A 25,608-nucleotide genomic window follows, 5' to 3' on the forward strand; every position below is an offset into this window, starting at 1 on the left:
TTTAACATTTGTCCTCAGTTGTTTGTGCCAAAAGGACTGAAACTCAAAGTTACCTGTTTTTCTTAAATGATTACTGCTTTGAGCAAGCTCTAACGCTGGGAACTGATATTATCCTTCGAGGAGTGCCACACCAGCACCGATAATGCTGTGCAGGTGCCCAGAAGTAATACTGCAGGTGTTCCCTGTAACTTGCCAAAGCAGTAGACATACTGCCCTGCATGATATGATATATGATACATAACATATATACCTGTGATAGATATATGTGATGTTATATATATGTACAATATATATATGCTACATGATGTGTGACGTGTGATATGTATGTGTGAGACAGTATATGATACAGCACATGTCATATGTGGTATATTATATATAGAATATATGACATATGATGTGAGATACAATATATCATATATATCATATCTATGATATGATACATGATATATACGAGATATGAGGTATATATTATATATGTGATATATGATACATGAGATAACGGGACCTTGGTTTTTGAGAGATCCTCATGAGATTAGTCACGTTCCAGCAGAGTAACCTCTTACCTGGCCTTTTTGTGTATTCAAGGAAAGGCACAGAGCAGGTTTAAAAAAACCAGGAGCGAGTCAGAACCTTGTGCAGTCCTAAAAATTGAATGACCAGCAAAGCAGTGATTTACATTACCACAATGAACACTGCATATTCAATGTAATAAAAAACTTTAAACAGTGGTGAGTTCATGACGGTGTTGCCACTTAATAGCTTGATCTTTCAGAATTTGCCTGAATTAAGATAGACATCACAGTGCATTGTCTCAAGCTGCTAAATGTGACAAACCAGGTTTTCAAAACCACTAAAATATGTTTTTAAACCTATTCCAAAAGCCTTTTTACTGTCTTTCAATAGTATCACCTATTAATTATGCTGAAACATAGTGTACTACATAAATGGAAACAAGAAACTAATATGAGATAGGATAATAATAAAAATGAAGAGTGAGAAGATGGACCAATGACTGAGAAATTCCTGAACCTTGTTGCTAAGAGGCTAAAAGGATGCTGCACATATGAAGCTAGTTCATGTAAAGCACAGGCTAGAGTCCAACTGAACAAGTACCTATCTTCAGGTAATAAAAGCACATCTCTTTCAGATGTTTAGGAAAACATATTTAGTTAAAAACATCAGCACTTACTACTGATAATTGGACTCAGGTACATAGAAAGTATTTTTGAACACTGTAACATTAAAAGAGTTTTCTGCCCTAAATACACTTTGAAACTAAAACCAGTTGTGCAGAATGAAAATTCAAAGCCTGTTCCAATTCTTTTAAGGATCATTGCCGCTAAGGAAGGACTGAAGTGAAAACAATGCTGCACATACCTGTGAAGGGCCTTATTTGAAATGTCAGCCTTATTGTTGTCAGGCAGTAGCAAATACATAAGGCTTGGGTTTTCTGTGCACTTGAGCTCTGTTGTCTCAGTTTGCTTCACTTGTCCAAGATCAACTTCATAAAAAGGGTGGACTGAGTATATATCCAATAATAGATATTAAGAAGAGATGGATATTGGGAACAAGTCTTCTGGGTAAGCTTACAGTATCTAAAGTAGGGACTATCTACTGGCCTGTGACAATGGACTGATTACCTGTGATTGTTGCTCTTGCTTCCCATCTCTAGACACAACTTTGTGAAGTGCCCAGCTCTTGTGGAAAAAACTGCTGTGCCTCATGCTTCATTTCTAAAATCAAGTACAGAATGGTATTCTGGGAAGAAAAACAAAACAAACTACACCAAAATGACACTAGAAAACAAAACTTGTTGTCTATTCAATGTAGAAGAAGGATAAGTTAAGGGTCTCTAAGCAGAAATTCCCCTGGCAGATTATTTAGACAGTGATGGTATACATCGCACCTATATTTAAAAACTTTCTGCAGCATACAGGTCTATATCTATACTCAGTTCAGCGGAGAAAGAAGCATACTGATTTGCATGCAGAAAGTGAACATCTCCATTTGGAAGATAATGATGTGCTGTTAACTCCACTGAAGACAGGTGGAGAGAATCCATTGTGCATGAATACATTCAGTTTGATGAATCACATCCTACCTATTGGTACTGAGCACCAGCTAAGTGTGAAACAGTTTTAAGAAACCTTCTTTGTGACAGCAGTTGATTGTCTTTTAGTCAAATCCATCAGAGAGGTCCAACTATGGAACATCCTTGGAGATAAATGAGAAATACCGCACTGATGAGACCAGGCTGTAACAACAATATACAACAGAAAGAGAGAAAGACCACTGGAAGATAGAGACTTGAACTTTCTTGAGGAAATGTCAAGTAAAGCAAATCCAAGTATACAGTGGACCACAACTACGCAAACTGCAAGGAACCCAAACCACTACAAGCAAAAAGAAATCTGATACAGAAAGTTGCCCAGGGACCTATGGTGAACTGATAGCAAGATAACTTTTTGCCATATGAAGAACAGATACAGTGACTACAAGGGGATTGAGCGCACCTTTGGCAAGTTTGCTAAGGTGTGTGGTTGACACACTGGAGGGAAGGGATGCCATCCAGACGGACCTTGACAGGCTTGAGAAGTGGGCCCATATGAACTGCATGAAGTTCAACAAGACCAAGTGCGAGGTCCTGCACATGGGTCAGGGCGATCCCAAGCACAACTACAGGCTGGGTGGAGAATGGATTGAGAGCAGCCCTGAGGAGAAGGACTTGGGGGTGTTGGGGGACAAGAAGCTCAACATAACCTGGCAGTGTGTGCTTGCAGCCCAGAAAGCCAACCGTGTCCTGGGCTGCATCAAAAGAAACATGAACAGCAGGTAGAGGGAGGTGATCCTGCCCCTCTACTCTGCTCTTGTGAGACCCCACCTGGAGTACTGTGTCCAGCTCTGGGGGCCCCAGTACAGGAGAGACATGGAGCTGTTGGAAAGAGTCCAGAGGAGGGCCACAAAGATGATTAGAGGGCTGGAGCACCTCTCCTATGAGGACAGGCTGAGAGAGTTGGGGTTGTTCAGCCTGGAGAAAAGAAGGCTCCGGGGAGACCTTCTAGCAGCCTTCCAGTACCTGAAGGGGGCCTACAGGAAAGCTGCAGAGGGACTGTTTACAAGGGCACGGAGTGATAGGACAAGGGGTAATGGCCTTAAGCTGAAGGAGGGTAGATTTAGATTAGATGTTAGAAAGAAATTCTTGAGTGTGAGGGTGGTGAGGCACTGGAACAGGTTGCCCAGAGAAGCTGTGGCTGCCCCCTCCCTGGAAGTGTTCAAGGCCAGGCTGGATGGGGCTGTGGGCAACCTGGTCTAGTGGAGGGTGTCCCTGACTGTGGCAGGGGGGTTGGAACTAGATAACCTTTAAGGTCTCTTCCAACCCAAACCATTCTATGATTATGTCACTTAAGCAAGAGCATACAAGAATCAGAGCTTGCATAACGTGAATAAGAACCATTTAAATAACATAATTAATTCAAAAGCATTCAATTTAAGAGTTATGTACAGAGTTTTAGAAGATAAGCAAGACTATCAGCCTGAAATCAAACAGGCTGTTTATTAATCTTCTATTTGGTGTACAAAAGTTGGCGTGATGAGCCAAATCATGATATCAAAACTTTAAAAAAAACAAAACACCTCATGGGAAGAAGTTAAATTGAGGTTCAAGAGTACTTTGTATTCACAGCGACAGAATATAGAATAAAATGCTTAAAGTAACTGCGAAAGTGATATGGTGGAGGAGGAATTACCCATCACTGAGTTTAACCACGTTACCCACTAGACAGGCCATTCCTGTGTATATAAAACTGCTAATGCAGGGTCCAAGGACAATGTTAACGTGGTACAGGAAGGGACAAAACAGAGATCAAAAAGTTCAAGCACTTTGCAGTCTGTGCCTTAAGACACAGATTACAAGAAGAGTGTTTTGTCACATGGCTATTGGAACAACATGTAAAAGCAAAAAGTGCACCTGCAGTATAAAAGAAGATAGAACCTAGACATTGGCTGAGAAGAATGCATCAAATAAAAAAAAAAAAAAAAAAGAGAATGAGAGGAGAAATCTGAAGAGACAAATGATTCTAAGTATTTCCTATGCCTTAGGCAGGCCAAGGTTATGCCTAAAGCTGTCAGAAAAACAGAGTACCTTTACGGTACCCCTTAGGGGAATGTATTCTGTAGATTACTTTCCCAGCAAAGAAGGTAATTAAAGGAAAATCATAGCTATTTTGATGATATATCAACTAAAAATGCTGATGCCTTAATCTAAAACAAATATAAAAAGAGCATGACTAGAGGGTCTAAACAGCTCTAGAAAAAACTAAAATTCACAGAGTAAATCAAAGCAAGATGGTAAATCCCCTAAAAATAACATTGATACCATATTTGGAAATGGAGGCACCTCAAACTGTTCAGGTGATCACAAGAATGCCACGACAAAGGGATATTGCAAAAATAACTCAGTTTTCTTCAGTATCTGATCTGAGCTGCTATTGTTTGCTGTTGATGATGTTCAGTGATTGTTCAGTCTCCTTGAGATAAACTCATGTGAAGACTAGCTAGATAGTAGTCCCCTTAAGTATTTTGTCTAGGCACAGTCTGTGCGACTCCACAATGAACCAAATTCTTTTGCAACACCAATAACTGAAATTTGCTTTCCCAAAGAGGTACCCTAGACAAGGTAAAGACACAGAGAGGGAAAACCCCTAAACATCTGGTGACTCACTGAAGACATTGCTAGTTTCCCACATGGGCAAAACTTACCCATGATGTGCAAAGGAAGGAAAATTTGACAGCCCTAAAAGATTTTTGTTCTTGTTTTGTATTTTGCAAGGAGACACATCTTAAGATTGCCTTACACAAGAAGCCCAAGTACTGCATCCTCAAGGACACATATTCTAGTTCTAAAGCAGTCTGAAGAAGCATGGGGAATTCAGATCACTTTGAAGGTCCCTTCTCTCAGCATCAAGGAGTCTACTGCTGACCAAAACAGCTTCACTGTTGCCAGGTGAGAAAAAACAAAAATCTACAGAACCATGACAACCACAGTGCACATATTCTGCCAATGTTTCTGCTGTCAACTGATCAAGTACCTGACCATTCTGCTATCAAGATCCTGTGATTCTAAGTTAACAGATTTCTGGTGGAGAAAAACTGTTATCTCTTTTTTGTGGTGCTAGGTCTCTTTCCTCTCCTTCTTGTCAACTTATCTTCTGGAACCATGTTTTCTGATCCTCCCACTGCTGCCCTTGATCCTGAAAACTAGTAAGGCAGACCTTCCACATTCCTGCTGTCACTACTCCTCCATAACCTCATTCGGCTGTCAGGTTTTGCCTATTAAGTCCTTCAAAGACTGTGGCAGAAGGCAAAGAAATGCACTGGCTTAATAGGAGAATTTCTTGACTGAATTTATTTTAGAGAAATTAGGAGTTCAAATTCTGTAAAACTATGACCAGCCCAAAGACATACATTCCCTTATATTGAGCTGACTCCCTCTTCAAAGCATCCACAGCTGGCAGAACACTTCCTTACCTTCACCCAGAAACCGTTCAAGTAGAATCCACTGCTCATGATACTGAGTAACTGGGGTATAAAATGGCAAATGAAATTTACATTGGTAAATGCAAAGTAACACAGGGAGGAAACCCCCTTCCCTCGCTAGCTTTGCACAATGGTGGGCCTCAACACTGGGTGCGCTACTGCATCTTAGAGATAGATATAAAACCTATAATATAAATTTTATGCAAGTCAGTTCTATGCAGATGGTGATTTAGTGCTCAGTAGCAGTCAGAAAGCAGAATTTCAGAAGCTGCTGAGAAAAAAGAGCAAAAGAAAAGTCCATTTTATCATGGTACTAGTTTATGGTTTATCTACATCTGTAGAGCTGGAAAGGGAACAGAAAGGAATGAGGGCAGTTAGAGGTGTAGAATGTTTTCTATACGCAAGCATTTAAACAGACTAGGAAGGCTCAGCTAGGAAGGAATCTCATAAAAGTCTATAAAAATCTACAAGTGGCATGGACAAACTGAATAGGCAACAATCATGCATCGCTTCCCCTAATACAAGAATTACAGTATTATCAGATAACAAACAAACAAAAGGAGGTAGGTTTTTTTCCACAGAGCATGCAGCTTAACTGGATTTTTTTGGATGACAAAAGCTTACGCATATTTTAAGAACAATTAAACAAATTTCACGGATAAAAACATCCGCCAATAGCTATTAAACATAAAACTATGACCTCTAATGCAGAAAATACCTGCAATGCACTTGGCCAGAAGATGAGAGAGTATATCAGGAGAAATAGGTTTGCCCTATACTTACACAACAGGGTATCTACCCCAGTCAGTATCAGAGACGCGGCAGCAAGCTTGATGGGTGCTTAACCTGACCCAAAACGTGCACTCTTGCATCCTTTTCCTGTATCATCCACCAAATCCAAAAGAGCCGCACCAAAACCCAGTCTCCTTGCCCTGTCCCCCACCCCTGCACAATGTCCATACAAAACCAAAGCATTATTCTACAAGAACAGAGCATGACTTCAAAGTCACCTTTTGATGGCTGCAAAGATCGCAGTTTTCTGAAACCTCTTGGTACTAGAAGACATTCTCCAGGCTGTCTGAAAGTCTGCTTCTAGGCAAGTACAAACCACCATAGCCTCAAGTTCCAATGTTCAGCTACAGCAACAAAAACTTCACAATTTGATACTTGTAACCCACCCTTCACTGTGTCATAATGAAGAGCTGACCCAGCTTTGGATCCTCTAAAACCACAGAATAGAATGAAGTCACAAGTCAGGGTCAGAGCACACAAGACTTGTACATCTTGAAAGCAGGTTCCTGTTAAAGGACAAAGCCACTGTACTGATGTGCAGTTATTATTGTGTATAAACAACTACTGTCTAGGAATTCATTAACTTAAAATTGCTTTGGACCCTGCACAGGTATACAACAGACAAAAGCTTCAGCAGACTCGTGTGGTCAGCCTACACACTGCTTAGTTTTTGGCCTCTGCAGAGTAAGATCTGCAGAAAAAAGAGACTCATGCAAGTCCTTAAGTTGTTTATGGGAAAGCAGCTGATTCCCTTTGTTGTCATGAGACCAGAATGAGAATTTTCCCAGGTTTTTTTTCTTTTGGTCAGAATCTAATATTGTCTAGATATTTATGCCTTACTTGTGTTCCGCTGACTACCTGTGTTTTGAGGGTTTTACTTTCTATTGCATTGTGCTTTATACAGTGAAAAATGATAAAGGGTTTGTATCCCAGTGAACTTTGGTTTTGACTAAAAACTGATACAACACACCACTAAGAAAACAGACCATGCAGAAGGAATTTTTTATTTTTTAAATTTTAAGTGGTACTTTACTACTTCTGTCTTAAAGCAGCATGTTCTTCAGCCATTATTTCAACCTTCTAAGGTGGGATATCTGCTGGTAACTACTCATCTCATTACATTGAGAGAGATCGTTCACTCTTGTGATAAAACAAACTTCAGTATTGCTTAGGTGCTTGTTTATGTATTTTAAAACACTGACATTTCTGCTTAGTCTTGCTGGAAAGTCTGGATCCCTTTCACAGGGGAAGGAAGGACAGAGATTCTGCCATCCCCATGAATTCCAGTTGCAACCATCATCACTCAGTGCTTTAAAATTCAGGCTCTGTATTTGTTATATCATTATATTTGTTTTTGTTATATCGTTACATTTGTTAGCAGTAGCAAGCCACACAACACATGGCTTGCTTTATTGGGTCTGCTTAGCTACTAATAGCTAGGCAATTTAATTTAGGTGATGTCTTCCCCCCTCCTCCCGCCAATGAACAAAACCATCATACTGATGCGTGGCATTCAGCATGGATAGAAGTGACATGAGATAATTCCACCATATGACCCAACAGGTACCTAACAAAAAATATTTTTACATTTCATATTAACAGCACTTTTTGAAACTGGATAAAAAAAGTTTGTGATTCTATGATAAGCATAGCCAGTATAGGCTTAAGAATTGAAGATACCAAGTTCCTTGAGGACTGTGTCTTAGCTTTGTTTTCCAGAAAAAGACATAGGTAATTTACTCCCTTAAAATAAGCTTTGGCATTTTTTTTCAGTGGTTTCCTAAACTCTTCAAACTCTGAGTGTCTGGCTTTTCAATCATGGAAAATGCTCTTGTGCAAGAGGACAGGACTTTTCTTCCAGGAAAGAGGACTTGCAATGATGACGACTCTGGAAACAAAGTGATCATATCGTGTGCTCAGCATCCCAATTCACGGGAAAAGACATGTTCTCTTGGGGGGCCATTCTTTGCCAGATAGAAATTCTCGAATAAGGCTACGCAACTGACTGGCATTTTTTGTTGTTTTGGCAGCTGAACTGGAAAAAAATTAGAAGAGACACTCATGTTTAAATGGGATAAACATTTGTTTGGTTTTGATGCTTGAAACTAAAACACCAGAACATTTACTTCATACCAGACAAAGGAAAAGGAAAGGGAAAAGCAAAGGTAATAAGGATTAAGCTTATGAAACAGGAAAAGGATTTTCCTAGTTCTGATCAGTATTGCATGAAACAAAACCACTGCTCCTAGTACCATTCCTATGCAAGCCATGAAGAGGAAGAAGGCATAACAAATGGGTTTTGAGACAGAAGCCTGACAAATTTTGGAAGTTTTTAGGCAGCTGCTGGACAGCCAAACTTTATTGGCCCAGTCCATGCCACCGGTGTACTGCAAAACAGTCAGTCCTGACTCTGGTAATTAAACTAAATTACAAGAGTCCCGTTACTCTCCATACATGTCTTCTTAAACCTGCCTAACAAGGGATACATGACAGACAAGGCACATAGAACAGAAAAGGATGAGCAAGTTCAGAAACTAAAGGAAAAGAAATCTCAGCTTTGATTGGGAAGTGACAGCACTACAGTTTCATTTACATTTTTTATTTTATACAGGGCTTGTAATTGTTTGTTATATTATAACTATTATGCAGAAGGTTGCAAAAACAATGCTTGCTTTTAAAGCCTAATTATCAAAACAGACACCAATATAACACATCCTGCTTAAGAAAGGTGCTGACTTCCTTGAGAATATTTCGCCTCTTATCTTTCCTTACGAAGCACCAAGAGTCTTGACTAGTGCTTACTGTGAGACAGATGCAGTACAGGGCACTTCTGAAAAGCATGTCTGTGTTGTTGAAGCTCTTGCTTGATGCTTTAAGGTTGTACTGTAATTACCATTGATTTAATACTATTGGATTAGATTTCATACTTCAGAGAAGAAGAAAAGAGAAAAATAATCTCTTAAATGTTTAAAACTCTGAACCCTTGTGAATATGTTTATTCTATATTTCATTTCCACCACTACAGTAAGTTTAGAAAGATGTTACTGATGTTCAATAGGTAAAGTATTAAATTTTATTCTTATCAGTTCTCAATCATTTGGACTCACGTTCATGCTACTGAAAATCTTTCGCTGCAGTCAAAACTCAGAAGGTTTAGGGAGAAGCTAGGTGGAGTTAGAAATTAGTTATAATTTCTGGACCAAAAATTGCCATAAGCATTACCCTTGTTGCACTCCTCATATTAGTACTGAGAGATTACACCAATTACAAAAGCATAAAATGAACACATATTTAGCTCTCATTAAAATGAATTTGCATTGCATGTACACCTATGTGTGCATGTGGATACATATTAATTTCTCTTATGTATAATAGATGCGGGGGGGGAGGGGGGAATGGAAGCAGTCTTTGGACTATGGCCTTAGGGCTTAAATGACTAATGACGGATAGAACTTTTCCTGCTAGGAATATGTTACTATGAGAAAGAAGACAGAGACCGCCTAACAAAGACAATTAATGGACTGAACAGCTCTCTGCTAAGAGTGACCCGAAAGTGTGGGAAGCTAATGATAAAGAGTAGAAAGGCAAAGAAGTAGTATTACTGCCAATTCCCTTCCTCATAAATTTCACATTGTTATATTTAGATTACTGGACAGAAGTGCATCCCGATTCCTGCAGAGGGGACTCAGCAAGGGTTTGCTTTCACAATAGCATCCCTCAGACACATGGGGTTTGACCCTGCTTCCATTCAAATAAATAGGAATTTGCCGACAGACTTATAAAAGTAGGATCCATATCTGGAAAACATTTATTTCATATTAAAGTAGTATTTGAGCCATGTTCAGTAACTCTTCACCTGTGCTCTTCTACTCTGAAATAAAGGTGAATTGTTTCTTTTGTTTCTTTGTTGCAAGATAGGCTTTAATTTTTAAATATAGTTCTATGTGTGAGGCTCCTAAAAAGTAATTATCATCAGCAATGCATGATGTGAGCTGGTTTCTTATGTAAAATTATACACCTCTACAGTTTCAAGGGAGCTGCTTTTGACTGACACTAGTCAAGAGATGAACAGCAAAGCTCACTGTGAGTGAAAAGGAAGGGAATAGAAATGGGAAGAAGTTAAGAGCAACTGAGCCTGATCTTTGCAGCAAAGATGCTGACCATACACCCTGATGCTCTTCCAGCAACAGAACAACTTGAAGACTGTCACAAATCACAGGTCAGAAGCAGAAGAGCACCAAGCCCACAGGACCCTTTCCATTTGCCACCAGTCCTTGAAGGGCTCTGGGACAGGATATGGCTCAGTAAGCATTGGGCTGGCTAATGCCCCTGCGTTACAGCGATCCCTCTGTGGCCAGTTGCATGGCTACTAAGTTACTTCATGTAGGAATTCATAGATTTGGCCAAACACAGATGAGAGAGGCTACAACACAAAGTAAAAATTAACAGTCTCCAACTTGCGTGTATAGAATCTCCTTGCACAGTTGGCTTCAGTGATTGTTTATTTTCTGGCTAGAGTCCGGGTTTCTAAATCCCTGCCAATAGTATTTCTAAAAATGAAAATTCAGCAATATCTTAATCAAGGAAATGCTGCCATGTCACAATGCTTTACAACAGAATCACAATGAATTACTCTAAAACTCCACACAATCAAAAAAGATAACAAGCATGATTATACCGAACTTGCTTCATAAAAATAGCTTCAATATTGAGAACAGCCACTCACTGATTTCTCTCTCGATTTTTCATTTCTAGCCCAATCTGTCAGTGAGCACCTCTTCCAAGAAGCCAGATATGCAATCACTGTTTTATTCAGGTCAGGGTTTCTGCACCACATACCTATAAGGGGAATTTAAGTGCTAGTGTAACTGACAATATGATATTTAGAAAAATGAAAGTCTTAATTTCCCCCCCCCCCCCCCCCCCCCCCCCCCCCCAAAAATAGCAGTGAAGACCATACTGTGATGATATTGAGCATGTGTGAATGGAAACTGAACATTTCCCTCATTTTGGATGCTGGTGTTCTTCACGACTATAAAAGTTCGGGCTGACACTGTTTCTGACTATAGTCTTATGTTGACTTCTACAGTATTCAAGTATATTAGTCAAATAGCTTTGTACTCAAGTTCTGCATTTTGGGGTATGCTGTATCTTTAGAAATAGAAATATTTTGTATCTTTAGAATAGAAAGTTTGGTCTATTATGACGGCAAAACAAAAAGCTTGGTCTATTATCTTAGCAGCTTTCTGTTCAAATGACATGCCACAGTCATACTGAAAAACAAGACAGGAACAAAGAATGCACCCTTAACTGTGTAAGATAACGCCAGTACTATGGATTTTAACGCATACTGAACATTCATATTTGCCATTCAAGATAAAGTGGCTGAAGCGGATACAATTTCCTTGGAAAAGTTTACCTCTGCACAATTCTGCCTGTGTTTTTCAATGTTAAAATATCAATTACCTGGACAAGATAAAGCTTTTTTTTTTTTTTAAACAAGTGTAAAAATTGTTTGGCAGGGGAATAGGTAAAGAAGAATTTAATAAATGCTGATGCTGTTAGGACACTACAGGGAAAGAATGCAATCTCCCAAATGTTCACCACAAAACCAAACCAATCCAAGACAGGAGATAACCGTGCTTCACTCGGCAATCAGAGAAAATGGTATTTTGACTACCACAAGCTGAAAACTGCGTGGAAAAGCAGCCCTAGAGCTCTCATGTTTGGGAATGCAATGCAAACGGCAAATGCACAACCTATGTGACTCAAGTGACTACCTTCCCACCACTTCCTTGCACCTTGACAGTTTATTTGGACAGAACAGTGGCTTTCTAGTGGCAAAATTGATGGAATACAGGGATTTTTGAAAGCAAGCAAGGAACTGCAGATATTTATCAGCTACATTCTGGAACTCCCTACCTCCAACAGGCTCTAGGTACTTTATTTGAACCTCTCTTAAAGAAAAAAAGCCTGTAACTGAAAAGGTTCCTCTGTTAAGCAAAACATAGGAATGTCAGTAAGGGTAAGATGAGGAGTGTTGGAGATGGGAAGAAAAAATTATTACCCAAAGGAAGAAAAAAATTTTCATGAGGAACCTGACTAAAGAATAACAACTCGAAGCAGCAGAATTGCAGTCCAAAGCTTTCCTTGGTAACTTCCAACAGTCTCCAGTGTGGGAAAGGGTCTTTTGCTTCTTCAGGTAAATTGAAATCCCTACTGCCTTTTCTGCTTGACATAGTAAATCCTTTGTGTAACAGCTATCATGTCACACTTCACTGCTTCTAGAATTCCATTCCTGATGTAACCTCAGGGGTCTGAATAGTGCCCATTAGAATAAGTAGGATTTTATCAGTAACACGATCACGCCTAAATTGTTTCTCAGGGCAGAATGAGAGCTGGTAATCCTCCACAGTCCTGCCAGGAATGCCCCAAGACTTGTTGTTTGCAGCTCTTGGTCTGCAAAAGCATGTTACTGTTAAGAGCTTTGAAGCCCAGAACAATGCTTGATGTTTTGTGTAATGTTATAGTCTGGTTCTTTATTAGGAAGTTTCTTTCTAGCTACTGAAGTATGTTTAGGAACACGTTCCTATGGAAATCAGTGAGAATTCTGCCCTTGACTCCAAATAGAGCAGGAACAGACTCCCTGTCTGCAACATCAGACATCCCGGCATAAAGTGACAAAATTGGGTGGGCCTGCTAAGCTTCACTAGTGTGAAAAGGTCAGCCTACAAATCAAGAGACTCAAAAGGAGAAGCATGCAGGCTGTTGCTGGGACTGCAGCACATGCAGAGAGGCGAGGTCTCTCCCTGCCTTATCCCCAGAGAAGATCACAAATCTGCACATTGGCTTCCACCCTGTACAGAGACAGCCAGGCAGACCTGTCAACTGCTGTGCTCAGAGCATATCTCCTGCCAAGTGAAACAGCCTAGGTAAACCAGTCCTACCATAAAAGCAATGCTGTAGATGCCAGCTGAAGAGAAAAGGCAGTTCAGAAGGAGCTTCTAATGTTTGAGATGCCACCTGAACTCACATAAGTATTCAGTGGCTCCTCTCTGGAGGCATTACATATTGACAGAGGGTACTGAGCTGTAAGTGAGGAACATGCTATCTGTTTTTCTTGCTGTGCATTGATTTCTTGGGCATGGAGTGTTGCTTCTTTACATTTTTGGAAGTAGTATATGTGCATTTGGGGTACCAACCAAAGCAGAAATATATCCTCTGTCCTATGAGCTGCTAGCAGATAAGTTTGCCTATGTTTTTCCAGTTATCAGAAAGAGATAAAAAAAATCATTTTTTCCTCCAGTGCTTTAAATCTGAACTGTTCCAAAGGCTGCACTATGCTGTTCCTAGATTTTCAAGGATTCTCCCAAGAGCAGAGGCTTCTGAAGTCTACTGGATATTATCCAGATGCCAGAGCAAAGATACGATATGGCAAAGACAAACTGTTGCTACATATTTTTTGCCTCTATCTCTAGACACTAGTCAGCTTCTTTGAATGAGAATTACACCATTGATATTTCCCATCACCAGTGGATGAACTCTTCACAATTGAGGCAAAGGCACAGAGATAATGAAGACTTCACACTGTAGAATCTATAGAGGCCAGCAAACAGCTCTGTCTTTGTTTTCATGGCTTTTAAAACAAATCCTTTTGTTTGATGTTTCTGAAGCAGTAAGGCAGACTGGTCTGCTCACTTTCAGATTTGATCTACTCCAACATGTGTGATTTGGCTTCTGCTCTTATTTGGCTTCTGGTGACTATTAATACCACTATTACTACCCAATTCACCAGTATCTGGATAACTCTTTTGTAATGCCTGTCTTCATCAAGTGCTGTATTTCCTCCTGAATTTTTAAGTCCTTTTAAAAACTTCCATGCATTCTATTCCTTGATACAGGAAGCCACACCATGTTCAGTGGAACTCTGTGAGAAGCAACATTTACTTTGCTCTTCAGACTTCCTATAGTCTATATTGCAGTGGTGCACAAATTGATCATTGGCAGAGCTCTATATCTACTGAACTCCATTATTGGTTTGAGCAATAAAAAGATTTGGAAGCAAGTTGAATTGGGAAGTAATTTGAGCCGATATCTCTCTTCATCTATTTTTTTAAGTAGAAAACACACCCAGGTCCAAAACTTCCAAAGTGACTATAGAGAGTTTGTATATGTCAACTTGCAGGTGTGCAACATTAGGCATTTTAGAGACTGAGGAGAGGTTTCCCTCTAGAATACATTTCAAAAAAAAAACCACCAGATTTCTTTGGGTTGTTTCAAATTCAGGCCTTAAACATTTAAGTCACTTTGAAATCACTGTACACAGTTCATTAAAAATATGGCAAGTAAATGCCTGAAACAGAAGAGTTTTACTTTACCTTCCACTGGTATGTGAAAATATATTCTTTGTTTTATCTTAATTTTGCCAGCTAAATTCTGATAAAAGACAGAAGTGAGTCTACCATATGACAAAAAAGACATCACTTTAAAAGTCAGTTTTTCATCTGCAAACCTTTTACAGGAAATAACCCCGCCTCACTCTAAAAGCCTAGTTTAACCAGAAAGCATCAGTATTGATTAGCATAGCAATTTTGAAAAGTAAGACCAAACAAAAAAAACATAGCTGAGCCAAGTACATCATATTTTAAAGTGTAAACATTTTATAGTAGTTTATGAAGAACATAACTAAGGTCCCAAATGGAATAATACAGAAACAGTTTTCATACCTTCCTGATGTCATTACTGACTCCTGTCAAAACTGTGTGTTTTATAACCTCAAAAAGTATACTTGGAAACTCATCTGCCTTTCTGCCTCCTAAAAACAGGAGGGGGAAAAGGGAAAAAAAACAAACAAAGAAGAATCAAGATTCTACTTTGGATCTTTAGTGCTAGTTTCTGCCCTTGATGAGTCCCTTGCTGCTAATATGCATATTTTAAATTCATGATTGCCTTATTGTTACATCCAGAAAACCAGTACATTCAAACTGACAGCAAATATAGGTGTTCAGGAAAAGCAGGAATGAACCATTATTTACTCTCTAGTCCTTGGAGGACTGATATGTGAACTTCTTCTCTGAATGCTGTTTTCTTCAGATATATTTAGCAAAAGGAATTTTAAGGAACTAGCACTAGAAGCAATTCGTCCATTACATCTTCATGCTGATCCAAAACAATCTTACTGCCTCTCAGACAGTAACTAGTGATCATGCAAAGACCATGGTGACCAATACAGGAAAAATGTTGGCTATCATTTCTTGTTATTGTACTGCAGTAACATTTTGCTCCTCCAACAGAGATCTGTTGGGGCACAATGCATGTCCATAACAAGACTACACTGAGGATGCTACACTCCAAATAAGTAAGACTGAATGATAAATAGGGGGAGGATTACTAGGGGAAAGATGAAATAGAGGGGTTAAGTGACTTGTTCAGAGTAGATCAGTTACAGAGAAAGGAGCTTAACCACCTCCACTAAATAGTAGTCCAGTACCTTATTCACCAAACTAGTTGAGGGACTTCCAACACCAGAGAAACAAACAATACTAAGTGTATTTCCACATGCCAGTAAAGTTTAAGCAATATGCAGCTTGAATATGAACACTATTAGAAGCATTTTTGTTTATGAAAACCAGTGTACATTATATCCAAGTTACTTTGGTACAATACAGAGTAAAATAAAATATAAACCAATATCATCATCCATACCTATGGATTTAGCTTTCACATCTATGTACTTTTTTTCCACTCCCTCAAACAGAACACCTTTATTGGTTACAGGTCATACACTCAGGTGTCTTCTTACTGTTCTGAAAAATAACTACAAAAGTAATACAGGCTTCTTAGGAATTATCTTTCTCCCTGCCCTGTTATCAATCTTAAAAAATGAAATGATGATTTTTATTTTTTTTTCTCTCATGGCAACTAGGGTCTAAGAATTGAACTGGAATATATGTTATTATTACTATCACCAGTAATAAAAGACTGAACTTTGCAGAAGACATAAAGCACAGGTTAAAACCTAGCTCGCTTCCTGTCTACCTATATTGATTGTGCAGCACTAAGTAGTAAAATTTAACAGTTCAGTATGGAAATTTAAGTCAATGACATCCAAAGGAGATGAGATGCTAAGGTGTCATTTCTTTTTCTTTCTCTTCATGGGATTGTTATAAAATTACCTCACTGGTAACTAAGGACTCAATTCCCAAGAAATATTTTCAGATGTCTTGCTACTAAGCTGCTAAAAAAACAGAATACAAAAGTCAAGGTCACAGGCCTTGATTCTTTAGAATATTTAAGTAAAAGCTTGAAGCACCATTTGCCTACTGATATTAGGAAACACTAAGACATTTAGAATGAGGCATACATTTTGGAACTTTGCTGAACTGAGCTGGGGATAGACTCTTCCTTTACAGTATGAAAGGGATACTTATTTTATAATAGTTTATTCACTTAAAAGGAGCATTTCAAGAAAGAAGAAAAATACACACTTCTTACTGCAGTTCCTCTATTATAACTTACTACTCCTGACATCTGAAATGGTCACACCTAAACATCTCTCAAGCAGTATTTTGGTTTAGAACTGTACATTCTAAAACGTTTCTTACACACTCCCAATGTTTCTCAATAGAACACTACAGATAAAAATGTTTCTTGAAAAATGATGAAAATTGGTAGAACCATTTCAGATGTTTAACTTGACATATAGTTAAGTTAAAAGTGCATGCTTGCTCACTTTCTCTCTCAAAAAAAACCAACCAAACCCATTCAAGTCCCTCTCTGGTTGCAATGCTAAGGCAAGTGATTAAGATTGTCATTCAATTTTACAGTCTTTTCTTTCTTTACCAACATATCTTCTTGCTAGATGTATACTCTTTGTCATAGTAGATATTCCTACAAATTTAAGGCTGCTAGAGAATCTCCTTTTTACCTGACTCGGATTGAAGCTAACCCAGGAAAGCAGTGATTGGTAGTTAGCATAAATGGGATTAGAATCACCAGTTTCGCATCATTTGAAGAGCCAACAATACTGTGCTACATTAAATGAAGACTGAAGTTAAAAAGGGGGATTTTCACCTGTACTGTTAGGGAAAAGGGATGTATAGGATATGTTTAGTCCACATAACAGAAAACAATATATTCAGTTTTAACAGTACTCCATCTTAGAAAAAGTGTTTTGCTTGATTAGCTCAGAGCATCTCACAGGTACAAGTGGGCAACATTTCCTTTTGTTGAGACATGATAGGATAAAAGGAAGGTAAGAGACCTGCCAAGGTCACACCACAAGAAGGTGACAAAGTTACACAATAAGTCACTCCTGATTCCCTGCTCTGCTGTAGCAATAAAACTACAGAGACTGCAATACAATACCTCTCAAAGGGTTCTGTGCTACTAAATGATACACAACAGAAAGATAACAAGCATCACACTTTGCAGTACCAACACATCCAAGGAATACTTTGAACAAGCGACAAGTCAAACCATATCTTAGTCTGAGCTTCACAGCTAAAGGAGATAAGGCAATTATACAAGATCTCTTAGTACTTGTTTTATTCACACACTTGCTTAGTGCCATTCATATATCATCAATTAAGGCTGGGGAAATAACTGAGCATTAGAGAAACGCTGAATAGGGGCCACAGGAACACACAGGTTTTATTTATTTGTTTTTCTCCTCGGTTACAAAACACAATACTAGTATAAATACACTTCATGAAAAGAAAAAAAAATGAAATCGGGCAAACAGATAACCCCAAAGACTCAGAGGGGTCCTGTTGTCATGGAAACAAGTCACCACTAATGAGTTTCGTAAGACACGAGTGATTAATACCTGAGTCCTGTAAATAAATATTGATTCAAAACCCAAACACACACATAATAAACCTACTGCCAGCAGCCTAGATAATGGGCAAACAAACAAGATAGCCATCCCGCAGCTTGGGCTCTCCATCGGGTCCCTGAGCCGCGCTGTTTACATACCACCTTGGCTTCCTTTCACACCGGGAGGCACACAAAGTTTCCGAAAGGCGAGCCGCCGGCGTGCTGCGCAGGGAAAAGGCGGCGGCCGCCCAGCCCAACGCGGGCCGGGCCGGGCCAGCACCGCTGCTCAGCTCCCGGCCGCCGAGGCCGCAGCAGCACTGCCGGGAACCGGGGCACAGCGCCTGCAGGTCCCCTCCTAGGCAGCGCCCGGGAGCGGACAGAGAAGCGCGACCCGCGACACCCCCCCCCCCCCCCCCCCGCCTCCAAGCTCCGTACGAAGCACCCCTAACCTTGCGCTAAGTCGCTCTCGGGGCACAACCACTTTTCCCAACAGTTGCGCGGCGAAGCTCTGACGAAAAACTCGCCGCTGACTCAGGGCCGGGGGCAGCTGCGGGGCCGGGGGCAGCGGCACCACCGACCTCAGGGAACAGAGCGCGGTGCCTCAGCCCACAAGCTGGCGGACGAGGCGCCGGTGCTCAGCAGAAGCCGCCGCCACCTCCTTCCCCGCTCTGCGGCTCCCGCAGCTCCCCCATCCCCTCCTGTCCCCGCCCGCTTCCCCGCTCTCCACCTTCTCCTTTCCTCCCCCCGCCTCCGCTCCAACCAGCTGCTCTCCCTCCACCTGGGGCCGGCTCTTCAGGTGCCTCCCTACTCCCACGCACGTCCCCGCTACAACAGATGAAGCACAGGAACAGGCATGCCGCCTCTCCTTGTGCCAGCTACCGGCTCTGCTGTCCCGTACACAAACTTCCCTGCCCGGACGGGCACCCAGCGCTTCTTTCCTGCCGCGGGCCGGTGGGATACAGTAGATGGCTGCCTGGCTGGGGATACTGCGGCTCAGGGAAGGGCAGAGCCACCGGAGGTGGCCACTCACCTCAGGAAAGCCCGCTAGTGTCCTCCGGGGGTGAGGGGTAAAGGCAACGCCAGCGGCCGCCGCGGCATCACCGATGGAGGTGAAACCTAGCGGGTGCGCGGGGCGGACCTCATGCCCTCCTCCTCCTCCTCCTGCGGGGCAGGCTGAGGAGAGACGCGCCACTCGGCCGCTGCCGGTACTGGCTGCCCCGCCGAGGAGCCGGGCCGCCACGGCGCCTCTGCGGCTCGCCGCGGCCGCCCACCGCCTTCCTGCGGGAGGGAGCGCGCTGGGAGCGGGGGAAGGGGAAGAGTTAGCAGGTCAGGTACGGCCGGAGCGGGTGGCGTGCGGTGCCACTCTCCGGTGCCCACGGGGCGGCTTTCCCCGGTGAAGTTGGTCTCTGTCACCAGCGAGCGGGCGGCTCGGCAGCTCGCACAGGGGGCCGGAGGCGAGAGTGCGGTGGATTCCCTGGCCGGGGCTCCCCGGCGGGCCGGCGCCCCGAGGCGAGCAGCAGCGGGGCGTTGGGCCCTGCCCGGCTCCTAACGGCTGGCGCGCGGGGGCAACGGCCGGAGCCCTCTCCTCGCCTCCCCCCCCCCCCCCCCCCGCCCCCCGCTCGTTACGAGTGCGGCGGGGATTAAGTGTACTTTCAATTTTAAGAGCATTACATTAATAAGTAGTGGTTCGGTGATTTTAAATTACTCTGGGAGCGTTCAGCAGCCTGTTAAGAAGCAATCCTCTCTGGGGACGCTTTAATCGGAAGGATCAAAGCCCGGGCGCCGCGTCCTCCAGTGCCTCTGGTGCGGCTTGCCCGCTATGGGGCCCGGAGAGCCTCAGCAAAAAGTCCGTCTGCTTCGGTATTCCTTAAGAAAATGCATTAGAAGAGAGTTGCCAGGCGTCCGAGGCGGCGGCCCTGCCCTCCGCACCTGTCCGTCCGTTCGTCGGTCCCGGCCGGAGGGAGGGAGGGAGGAAGGCAGGCCGCGGCGGCTGTGGTGAAGGCCGGTGCGTGTTTACACAGGTGCCGGCGACCAGCCGCGGGCACCGGGACGCGCCGCGACAAGCGCAAAGGGAGCGTGTTACGAGGGTGTGTGAAGGCACTGGCACGGCATCTCCTAGGAGCGGCGTGACGCAAGCACTAGCCTGGTACCGCTGCTGGCAAGCCCCAGCCTCTGCTTAGTAATAGTGTAAGAGTTCGAGTCCTACGTCTCACTACGAATTAAAATCGCCGAGGCTAGGCAGGGTCTGTCCGTTCAGCAGGAGTTTAGGCTCTGGAGTAAACGCACGTTTTTAGAACAGTGGAAGCCTGATGTTTTTACAGTGTGACTCCAGCAGATGCAGACGTGCACAGGCAGAGCGATGTGAGCCCTCCTGTCTCCGCACCGAGGGGCGATTCAAAAGCACGTCTGCACAGCCAGTACGCCCTTGTTGCTACCACAGCAGAACCTGCCCCACTCAGACAAAGACTAATGTATCTCTGAGAGAGGAAGAGGAAGATGTACACTGATTTATGGGTTCACTTTTCTGAAAATGGCTAAAGCTTCCACTTCTCTCCCTCCCTCCTCTTGTGCCGTGGCTCCGTAGTCCAACAGGTGGTTGTGACCTCAGAGAAGGAGACTGCTCTAAACCAATGTCTAAAAATGATCTCTCACATGAATTCAAATTATAATAAAAACTATTTTTCATTTACGTTTTAATGCGTAAATCGTGCAAAGCAGGGAGCTTCACAGACACTGTTGCAAGAGTGATGACTCATGCCCACCACATGTACATTATTTACTGTTTGGGGATGGAGCTATGTTTAAATTAGGCTGCTTGATAACATAATCTGGATGTTCTCAACTGCTTCCCTATAATTATGATCTGGAGGACGTAAAGCATCATTTCTTAACCCTAGTCTCTCTCCCTGATGTGTTTTAATTCATAGTCTTGCATGAAACTACGTATTTTGAATATTCAAGCAGGTGAAGTGCACTTTCTGCAGGTGTTGCATACGGAAAGGAACTATCGCAGAGGTACTTCTCAGATCGGGCAAGAATATAAACTATGACTTTCTTCACATCAGCAAATTTAGTCAGTTGTTTAAAAACTGTAAGTTGAACAATTTCAAACAGAAATCAAGGTCCCCCATCAGCTTGTGCCAGCGTCTTATAGTAGGATGTCTCACTACACAGCTGCATAAAACTAGGTTACACTGTCCCATTGGGACTAATTCTGTTACAGACACAAAATAAACTCCTTATGACTAGGTGGGCTGCTGTTATTTTTTCATAAAATCATTACAGAGCACAGGAAAGGTGGACTACCAGTTCATCTGTTTGTTTTTTCCTTACAATTCTGTAGTATCGCCAATTCCTCAATTTCACTAAACCCTGAAAAGGACAAGGGCAACAACCCGTTCTATTCCCTATTTCTCCTTTTTTTTTTTTTTTTTTTTTTTTTAAGCAGATGGCATCAAGAAAGCTCTTCCCACACAGACAAAAGATTCAAAGCCATTCTTGTGTGGTACTCCAGGTTCAGCCACTCCTTTTTTCTGGGCTTCTCTTACTATTAGAGTGACACACTCCCACCTTCATCCATTTCATTGTTGCAAATGACCAAAGGAAAAGCTACGGCCAGAGCTTCCTTTAAATAAGACACAAATGATTCTCTATTACTCATGCCTATTTCCTGAGAGGCAAACATTTTCAAGAGGGTATATGTGTGAGGGGAAAGAGCAGGAGGGAGGGTGCTCATTTTTGTTTGACTCTTTTTGGAGGAGAGAAAGAAATGCTGGACTTTTACTGGGTTTGAGCTTTCAATTGGCTTTTGGTCAGATCCCAAACCCACAGGGCTGAAACACAACAAACAGTAATAGGAAATGCAAATTAGGACAAGAAATGAAAATTAAATCCTGATCAGTGATTCTGTCATCCCATGCTAATGCCAGATGCAGCAACCAAATGCTTGTGTCCCAACAGCCTCATCATCATTGATGTTGTATGGCTCTTTTGCAGTAAAATAAAACCAATCTTATATTTTACGTAGTTAGTAGATGCTATTTTTTTTTAAATAGCAACAAGTCTTCCTGCTCTAGCACTCCTGTCTCATATAATAAAAGCTGTTTAAAATCATGACTTCTATCACTGTGTAAAGTTCAAGTACATACCTTGGTATGGAGAGTGACACTGAACAGAAGATGAGTGATTTATCTGTCAGTCCTGCCTGAACCAGTGCTGGAACTGGTATTAGGACCAGGTTTGCTGAGTATGGCAGTGATCCTGATTAAGCCTATATTACTTCAAGGTTTCAAATTTAAAGTTCTATATAAAAATACAAAAGATGGTTAGAATCCAGGCAGTGATTGCTTGTGTAATTGTGGTATAAAAGAAGCCTTGAATGGGAAACTCATCTGGGCCTTGGGACGATACCACAGTAAATAATATAATCATGAAAAATAGCATAGAGCCACTATTCAAAGATTCCTTTTTTCCCCTCTGAAGTTAGAGGAAAGAACTATTTTAAAGTTCACAACATCTGAGTAGCTAATTTACTATTTTAGCCACTTATGGGCCAGCTCACAGAAATAACTTTGCTCACTCGGAAAGTCCCACTGACTTCAGTAAGGACAAGATCACACCCTAGGCTTTACAGTACAGAACTCTGTGCTGAAGCAGCCATGTCAGAGGCCAAATGCTGTAACGATTTGCACGCATGAGTTATGCATAAAGATAAGCACATGTGTAAGCCTTTGTGGGACTGACCCCAAATTTCTCAGGTTTTCATCACTAAAGATTGTCCTTTGCCAAAGCCAACAAGACCGTATTGTTCCATCCTTGGAATTCCACACGCTTTCACCCTCCGTATAACTGTTAACATACATACACACAGCTTTTTTCCTAGGCCATGTCAGGAAATCTTAATAATGCATTATGAGTGCAGAAGTGCAGCACATGTCAGTATCAGATTCATTTTTGAAACGGCTGATTCACCTTTCTTGGTATTTTAAATAGTTTTCATTGGACTATTATGATTTGAAATGCACTCTGTTTCCACATAGTATTTGGAAAAGAGAGTGTTTTCAAGTATTGTTTCAGTCATCTTTCATAACTCATCTTTAAATATTTTCTAGGGGGAACTTGCATGCTAACAAGGTACACCCAAGGCATTAGATCCTTCCAGATGAGAAGTGTTGACATCTGTAGTGAATTAACATTCAAAGAAGTGCTGACTGCAAACAGGGAAGTCCAAACTCAGGTGGTTTGGGCATGGCCCTGGCTACCACATGGTCCTGAAAGATTGCCAAAAATGGTTTTCAGAACTAAATGTCAAGGAAATGACTGAGGGACAGGCCTTGCTGTTGCTGTCCAGGCTGTAAATGTATGTGTGTGTGTATATATATATATATGTTTCACTTGCAAGAAGAAACTCATATTTAAAAAGTAGATGAGAACCGAGAACACTGGCATGTACTTCTGTAGGCGTTACTGGAGCCATGACTTTGGAAAGGACTAGCTACAGCATAAACATTTTGTTATTGTTTTAATTAGCTGGGGTTTCCAAGAAGAAAAAAAAAATCAGAGGTAAAATATCATAGTTAACAACAGAGGTGCAAGGACAGCTAGCTGTGTGATTTACACATGTACACAAATATACATGTTCACTTTCAAGCCCACATCTACAGAAGCAGAATGGGTCACACAACATTACACAGTGCAGATGCCTCTGCAGTGTTAGCTCGTGGTAAGGGCTTGTACTGATAAATCCACCCCAGAACACACACAAATGTGTGAGATTGGCATTAATCCTGTTATCAAGGAGGGAAGGACATTCACTCCTCCTCCCACAGAGCAGCCTACTGTGAATTCAGGGTGCTCTCTCCTCCATTTGATTGCTAAGCAAGTCAGGCTGCAGCACCTCTCTCCCACTCACACGCACCCCAGCCAGCTGCTGTTCAGAAGGGAAAGACAGGAGGGTAACTAAAGCAAATAAAAATATTCGTTTCTTCTTTGTGTAGACAGCGGGTTATGATATGACACCTGACATTTAAAACCCATTAACACTTGTCATAGAAATATTACGCAATGGGTGGATTGTCTCTCAATAGCTCAGTGAGGCCATCCCCAACCTCTCCCTCTCCTCTGTCTTTTAGATACTTTTTGCTCTTTCTACTGATTGCCTAGGAGAAAATGTATGATTTCTATTGTTCCCAAAAGGTTAATAGATCTGTGCTTTTAGATTGTGTTACAATGGGCTTGTAAAGCAGAGGGTGGAGAGCTGGAGCAGCGTTCCTGTCTGACACTGAAAGCAAAGGTATCTTTTGAGTTTTCTGTAAGGGCGACATTTTTTCAAAGACAACCCACTCTTCTGAATCATTCTGCACATGGCAGAGAAATTACCAGTTCCAAAACTGTCGGAGTTGGATGGGACTGTGTAACTTTGTGTTGATGGAGAGAGGAGGAAGTGGAAAGAAAGAAAGAGGATTTGGCTCTACAAAATCCAAGTAAGTCTTTGTGGCCACAGTGTACAGCCAAACCCTCCAGTTATGAAAAAAGAGATGCAGCTAGATGCAGTATTTAGACTTGGATGTGGAATCCTTAATAAGAGAAAAAAAGTGATGGAAGAACAATTGCAATGTAAGTAGAGTTATGCAAAACAAATGGAAAGTGAGAAAAGAGCAAATGCTGGGACGGGTTTTATATTCTCCACAACTGATAGTTTAAATTATTGTACAATGCATATCAGCTAAGTTTTTCCACAAGTTTCATTTTGTCACTGTTCACTTTCTGTCAGAGATTTTTACACAGAGATGGATTGTTGAACAGTGGCTACATTTCATTCCAAATATGTCCACACTTAGGGGGCGGGATTGCTATCTTTCACAATTTTTAAAGGATCTTTGACATGGAAAGAGCTACACAGATGTGCGATTACTATATTTTACTGGGAAATACTAAACCAAAGCAGGGAGGATAGCAAACAGGGTGGGCTTTCTTGTAGTTACAGCTCAAGATTCTCCGGAATCGTTTTTTGGTTGGGGTTTTTTTTTTTTTCTTTTCCCCAGGCCTTTGATTCTCTGGGTACCCTTGACAAGTGGAAGATGTTTTAGTTTAGCTATCCAAAAGTATCTGGTCTCCCAGATGTGCTGTGGGATGTATTGTTTGTAAAGTATTTTTAGGTTCTCCAAATGAGAAGGAATTTGTATTGTTGTATTTTGGTTACTATAAACCAGTAGGAGCTCTTCTACAGCAAGCTCCCTCACTGCATGCTCACTTTATGGGGTTTGGAGGGTGGTACACGTGAGAGACACATGGGGCTGACTCATGTTCACATATCTTAGCTGGCATAAGTGACCTTTGCAGGATAGATTGTTTAGAATTTTGCTGGGAATATAGGTTAGCTTCAGGTTCACCAGTCTCTTTCAGTCCTCTTATAGCTGTAGGACATTTAAGGATCTGGTTCAATGAGGGAAAAAAGGAAGGCTA

The 25,608-nt window shown here is 41.7% G+C and overlaps 1 protein-coding gene across 6 annotated transcripts in view; it reads right to left on the reverse strand.

Annotated features, from left to right (window-relative positions):
- The window catches only part of SHISAL1 (shisa like 1), a 202,169-nt gene that overhangs the window by 70,959 nt on the left and 105,602 nt on the right, over window positions 1-25,608 (reverse strand). For 5 of the 6 annotated variants that reach the window (XR_012836563.1, XM_075760061.1, XM_075760032.1 and 2 more), the window contains exon 1: window positions 19,175-19,379. The exons of the other annotated variant lie outside the window; for it this stretch is intronic. The gene's annotated coding sequence lies outside the window, so the exon portion shown is untranslated. Of the gene's footprint in view, window positions 1-19,174; window positions 19,380-25,608 lie in introns of those variants that run through there. 6 annotated transcript variants of the gene reach the window in all.

This window comes from Balearica regulorum, chromosome 1, assembly GCF_011004875.1.
Source record: "Balearica regulorum gibbericeps isolate bBalReg1 chromosome 1, bBalReg1.pri, whole genome shotgun sequence".
Lineage (NCBI taxonomy): Eukaryota > Metazoa > Chordata > Aves > Gruiformes > Gruidae > Balearica > Balearica regulorum.